The following is a 7260-nucleotide window of genomic DNA, read 5'->3' on the forward strand; positions in this document are numbered from 1 at the left end:
CTTGCAGTTTCTTCCTCTGAATTTGAGTCTTCGTCAGACCAAGTAACAGTCAGTCCTTTCTTTTGCTCTTTGTGGTAGGTAGGACATTCAACTCTGTCATACCCCAAAATTTGCCCATACTATTTCTCTTGCTCAAATTCAAATCAATACCTAAAGCTCCTAGACACACTCTCCTAAGCAAAGATCATAAATTAGGGTTTGGTTTATTCAAAGGAAAATCAGTGAATCAATGGCTCCAAGGCATCTCATATGGCTCAATATATCTCACATCATCCTCATGACAAGTATCAAGTCTCATCTCAAAGGATTGGTCACTCAATTGTTCAGAAAGTCAACAGTCGACTAAGTTAACCTAAAAGTCAACTGTGGTCAAAATAAAGTCAAAACTCCTGATTTTTTTGTCAAGATCCTCATATTGAAGTATCATTCACCATTTGATCAAGAATTGATCATGGTTCATCAAGGAGAGATAAAAAATCACCAAATCAAAAAGTTTCTAAATTAGGATTTTGTATAGGAAAAGTCAACTGAACTTTGACCAGCCATAACTCTAACATGGAACATCATAAATTTTCCATCCAAAGCTCATTTTGAAGGAAATTTGAGTCTCTACAAAATTGTGTCTCACATGCCAAGTCTAAAAATGCTTCATTTGAGAGATATGGACCAAAATATTATAGGTCCTTTTCAAAAGTCAACAAAAAGACACTTTTTTCAAAAGGACACACAAGGAGCATTTTTGATATGAGACCAAAGACACTGGTTAGAGGACTCTCCAAGGTTTCTAAAAAATCCTAGAACACTTCCAAACCTCAAAAATTGAGAGAAATAGGCCTTGTCAAAGTTGGACTATTTTGTAGGGAAAAATGTGAAGAAACTTGAAACTTTTTGCAAATGGGCCTATATTTTCGAGATCTTAACTTCTTCCTTATGATGTTAGGGGCCCATAAATCATTGGCCACGAATTTATTTGGTTTAAATTAATTTTATAGAATTTTTTATTCATTTAAAATTCAATGAAATTAAAGAAAATCAAAAGATTTGAAAGAAAATTTGTTTTGAATCAAATCTAATCACAATCATGCTTCATTGTATATATATATATATATATATATATATATATATATATATATATATATATATATATTCGTTCAAATGCAAGAGTGAAAGAATAGATGAAATTGGGACCAAATTTAGAAGCTTTTAACAAAATTTCCAATCAAATTTTCTTAATTGGCAATCAAAGATCCAAAGAGATTTTCTTCAAGATTATTGACCTAAAAGCATCTCTTATAAGTACTGAGCAGAGCCAAATGCTAGGGTTACAGAAGTTCTTCCTCAAAGAACCCCAAACCCGAGTGAAAAGTTCCAAAAAATCTTAAAATCGAATTCTGAGTTAGGAGCAAATTCAGAGCTTCTCTTTGATTCTAACGCGTTCCTGAAGGTGTTTGGAAGTTATCCAGGTCTTCTCCATCAATCAACAAGTCTAGAACTGCAGGTAATAAGCCACGGTTTGCATCACTTCGATTTTCTTCGATTACTCTAATTTACAATGCATAAGCATAATTTGAATGCATAATCTTGTTTGGCTTGGTGTATTGAGTGTTTCTGGATCTTTAATCGCACTAATATGCACGAATAAGCATTTTGCCATTATTAGGGTTTCTTGGTTTCGTTTAGGGTTTTTCTATACAGGTACTGTTAGGACGAATTAAGGCCATAATTGAATTCACGAGGTTTGGACGAATTCAATGGTATCCTCGCGACAAATTTCCATGCTTGTTTGCTTGTATTCGTAAAAATTGCAGGTGTGAAAGGTTTTGACTTTCTATAGCGTTGCCAAAAGAGGGGCTGTGAAAAGGTTTCTGCAAATTCCCAAGGATGAAGATGACCGCGTGTCATCATGTTATTGGCTGGGCGAGTGGCGCGCAGAAATTCTGTTTAAAAAGGGATCTGGTGCATCATGATCCATGCGTGTGTGATGCGCCTCCACGTGCCATCCGTCTGATCATCATCATCCTCAATCCAACGCTTCAAAACAACGCAGGTGCACCATGATTTGCATACGAGTGACACACAGGATCGCAAGTTAAGAATTTTATAATTTTTTTTTATTTTACTAACCTAATTTTCTTTTTCTTTTCTTTATAATAATAAAACAATTATAATAATAAAACAATTATAATTATTTTCTTTTTCTTTTCTTTATAATAATAAAACAATTATAATTATTTTATAAAAACTTTTTTTTTACATTCATTTTTTTTATTTTATTATTTTTATTTATTTAATTTAATTATATGTTGATTTCTTTTTTATTTTAATTTATACTTTTATTATTTACACATTTTCAAAAAAAATCATATATGTCTTATTTTCATTCAAAAATTTCATAAAAAATATCTTTGTGCTCGATTTTATTTTCTCTTCCCGATTTAATTAATTAGGTCGCGAGACCAATAATTAATTAAATCGTTCGTATTTTCTTATTCAATTCGTACCCTAATCAGGGTTTACGAAGATCATTCCATACACTGAATATTTCTTTTTCTGTGCCTTTTCAGGGTTGACTCTTCAAATACACTCCGACTACACACCAACCATATCAGATCAAATTCGAAGCTAAGTGCCTATTTACTTTATTTATTTTAAATTCCGTTATTCTTTATTTTTAGGGTTAGTAACGTTTGCCTCCGAACTGATAATGCACTCACCCTGTTTTTTTTGTTTGCCATTTTTCGCGCCTTGCAGGGTTTGCCAAATGCCAAAGCTTCGCATAGTCGGTAACCCTAAACCCTAATTATTACTTATGTTAGACTTAATTGTTTATTATTCCGCTGGTTTCAATTTCCCTCTCCCGTTATTGCTTTAATTATTAATTGTTGTGGTTAGTAATTTTAGGGAGTGATAACTTTGAATCGAATCTAGAATCACTTAACTATAAGATAAATATCTGAAACTGATCACGTGATTGGTGCACACACGCACACTTTTGGGGTAACCTCTCTGTTGCCTGTTGCCTTGTTGCCTGTTGCCTTGTGTTTTTTGCAGAATAGCCAGTCCCTCGAATACTAGGATACCTCAGTCATGTTGCCTCGATTTAAGATCATGGTCCCTAATGATGCTGCCTTCGATACACATGATCTCGACCCTCGGAAGTTGCCTACGAAAAGGCTGTGGTATCCACTGGCTGCCTACGAAAAGGCAATTCTGATTCTTCCCTTAGACTACCTGCCTCCCTATGGCATGGAACAGTCTTATGGCGAACGAACCCTCGATGACCCTTCAACCTCCAAATGAAAGGCTTCCTGCCCAATTATGGCAAGGATAGATCCTTTCACCCTGAAAGGCTAAAAGAACTCTTTTTTCAAACTATAAGGTAATTGCCCTTAATTGTTTTGCCTTGCTCTAAAATATTTTTCATATTCTTTCTCATAAATCTTCAATAAGGCTACGCTCATTTACGAGCTAAAGTCCTTATTTCTCTTTTTCTACATTTTCTAAAACTTTTGGCTTCAAAATTAAAGAGCAAAGCAATTAAGAGCCCATGGAAAACCATGGATGCAAAGGGTGCCTTACACCTTCCCTTTGCATAATTACCCCCCGAACCCTATTTTATTTAAAAGGATTTTCCTATTCTTTTAGCCTTTCTTAATATTTGGATAAAATAAAAGTCGGTGGCGACTCTTGATTACCGCGACATTTCGGATAAAAAGTCAGTTCACTGTATTACAGAACTGGCGACTCTACTGGGGAGAATTTTCTTATAAAAGAGGGGTTACCTTAAAAGTTTAGGATTCACTTTAAATGTTTTCTATTGTTTGCTTTATTTGTTTTATTTTTCAGGGGCGTTTTGGGAATTAAAAGTTGGACGAATCCTATTCCTGGATTCAAGAACACTTAAGATTAGGAGTGGCATAGTCATGGCGACCTCTTTCACATATGTGGGAGATGAGTCAATATGAAGTTCACACTTGAGTTAGGACTCCATAGCATATGCACAGCTTTCTTAAATGAGGGAGGTCTATGTATGTGTCTGTGGGTGCGCCGGAGCTCAAGGACCTTTAGTTACCCTTAACCCATCCTGGCCTTTAGGAACGTAGTGGGGGGACTACTCTTGACAAATGTTAAGAACTAGTCGCTACCCGATGCTACAATTCAGATAGGTTCTCTCTCAAAGTATCATTGCATGGTGCAAATGCATCATGTCCGAGGGTGCTTTAGAAGGGCTGACAATTCTGGATAACTTATAGAACCTGTTGCTGAAATCTCCTTATCCATAGAAATACCCTTGGGAAGGACACTTGATCAGACTCCATGCAAGCCTTAAGCCAAAAATTGTGTGATTTGTGTAGATTTGTTTTTCTATGATGCATCATGCATACATGCATTCATGACATGACTAACCCATCTCAAGGAGAAAAAGGTCTTTTAACCATAATTTGTTTTGTAGGTTATTTGAATATGGGAATTCTAATCCGAAAGCCTTTTTTTTCTCAACTTCAAGAAAGTACCTACTACATTGAGACTCTTATGTGATGATATTACTGGTTCTCTCGCTCTTTCTGAGCCTCTCAACAAACTGATAAGCTTAATGCGAACCAAAGTGGATGAAGCTCTCCTCAACTCTATGATGCAGTTTTATGATCCTCTTCTCCATTGCTTCACTTATAGAGATTTTCAACTGGTGCCTACATTGGAAGAATTCTCTTACATAATGGACATACCCATACCTGATCAAATTCCTTACACTGGTGAGGAAGGAGATCCTATGTTGGAAGACATTGCTGCTGCCCTACATCTACCAAGATCAGAAATTAGCAAGGTTTGGATCAACAGAAGAGACTATTCTGGAATACCCGTGGATTTCTTGTACGAGAAAGCTAAGATCTTTGCTAAAGCTTTAAGCATGGATGCCTTGGAAAGTGTTCTAACCCTGCTGATATATGGACAAGTTCTATTTCACCGCTGCGACAAAGTTGTTGATAGGGCTGCTATCAAGATCTTCCTTAGCAAGAATCCTGTTCATACTCTACTTGGTGATTTATTGCATTCCATCAATACTAGAGTGACAAAGAGACGAGGTTGTGTTCTAGGGTGCATTCCCCTCCTACATATGTGGTTTATTTCTCACCTACCCCGATCCTCAATAAAGAATGAAGAAGGTTTGACTTGGATTCAAAGGATTATGGAACATTCATACGACGACATCATTTGGTATCCAAAAAAGTTCGAGGGAGTTCATTTATTTGATCGCTGTGGAGAGTTCCCTAATGTGCCTCTTCTTGGCACCCAAGGAGGAATTACTTATAATCCTATACTTGCTCGACATCAGTTTGGTTTTGCTTTGAAAGATAAGCCCTGCTCCATATATCTTAGTGCGGAAAGTTTTGACTATGGTTCAGATACAACTGAAAGGAAGAATCGCTTCATTAAAGCATGGTATGAAGTAAAAAAGGTGGGTGCAAGAGATTTGGGAACGAGGATCGATACTCCTTCAGATCTTTACTTTAAATGGGTTTATGACCGAGTCGTCGAGTTTGGCATACCACATCCATCTGACACACCTGTTGTTCCAAGGATTACTCCTCCAGAGGTTCACGTAGAATTGGAACCTTATGTACCCGCTCCGAACGAAGACCTTGCTGCCACTGTTGCTCACTTAAGACAAGAAAAGGCTGATCTTGAAAAGCGTCTACGAGAGGTTGAGGCAGAAAAAGCAGTATTAGTGGCTAATGCTAAAGAACGAGATAGCATGCTTGACTATTTCTCTCGCAAATGGAAGATTGAAGACTTTATCTCACCTGATCAAATACAATCGTGGGAGTTAGAGATTGATAGGCTTATTCAAGAAAAGAACGAGATGGTCAAAGCCCATAAAGAGGAAATCAGAGGATTGAAGAGGAAGCGCCGACTTGAAGAATGATTTCTTCTTTTCTTTAGTATTTATTTGATGTAACTTCAAAAAACATATAATACATTGGTTTCTAATTAAAATAATTAGTCTGTTTTTGCTTCTACTTTTCTTTTTTAAATGTGTTAAAAGGCCTTTAACTCCTTGAGATCATTGCATATTCATAATCATATCATTCATAAACATCACATTACAGGTTTCATAAAAGCAAATGCCTCATCTTTCCGCTGTTTATTTCAGTGAGAAAAATGGATCTCGAACAGTCTGTCAAAACTCTTCAGGCTCAGAATAACCAGTTCCAGAAAATAATTTTTCACTTGGCCAAGGGGCAAGAAGAATTGAAGGCACTTCTGATCGAGAAAGAGAAAAATCAATATAAGCATCAAGGTAGTAGAGATAATCAGAGATCCAAACCTGAGTGAGTATTCACTCTGTTACCCATGCCGCTGTCTCATGTTCTCCAACAACTGCTCTATCAGAACTTGATAACTCTATTGCCTCAATATTCATTTCCTACTAATCCTACTCCTGGGTACAAGTACCATGCGAGATGTGCTTATCATTCGAATAGTCCTGATCATGATACAGAGGATTGCTGGCAATTAAAGCACAAGATTCAAGACCTCATTGATGACAAGATCATTGACTTCAACTCACCTAAGGAACCTCATATGGCTAATGCTGGGTACAATCTGAAAGGTCGCAATGGACACAACCAATCTGTGGGGACAATTCTGATCTCTACACTAGTTCCACAACAAAGACACAAGTCAGATGCACCTAGGCGTCAGTTCACAAAGATCAACATGTCACTAGCTCAGGCATTACAACATCTACTGAAAGAAGACTTGATCATTGCGAGGGATCCTCCTGTGAAACCCAACACTTCCGCCCCTAGCTATAAGCCCAATGCGAGATGCGCGTATCACTCTAATAGCCCTGGCCATGATACAAATAGCTGCTGGGCGTTGAAGAACAAGATTCAAGACTTGATCGACGCTGGTGAAATTAAATTCAATCATCCCAAGACTTCTGTAGTGATCACTGCTCCCATTCCTAGTCACGATAAGACTGATTAATGTCTAAAGTGGATGAACTTTTAAATCATTAGCTTTACTTTCATTTGCAATTTCTATTCTGTTTGTTTAAACATTCGACTTATGAATAGACATTATATGTTTTAATAATTATCATCAGTGCATTGCATATGCTTGTCTTGAATTATTTATTTCGCTATCACTCATTTTAAATTATGTCTTTACTTTGCATATGTTTTGTGATATTCAACTCTTGCTAAGCTATAAGCCTTTTAAAGGGAGGATGACGAAAATGATACCGCAACCTCG

This window comes from Vicia villosa, linkage group LG6 (assembly GCF_029867415.1).
Source record: "Vicia villosa cultivar HV-30 ecotype Madison, WI linkage group LG6, Vvil1.0, whole genome shotgun sequence".
Lineage (NCBI taxonomy): Eukaryota > Viridiplantae > Streptophyta > Magnoliopsida > Fabales > Fabaceae > Vicia > Vicia villosa.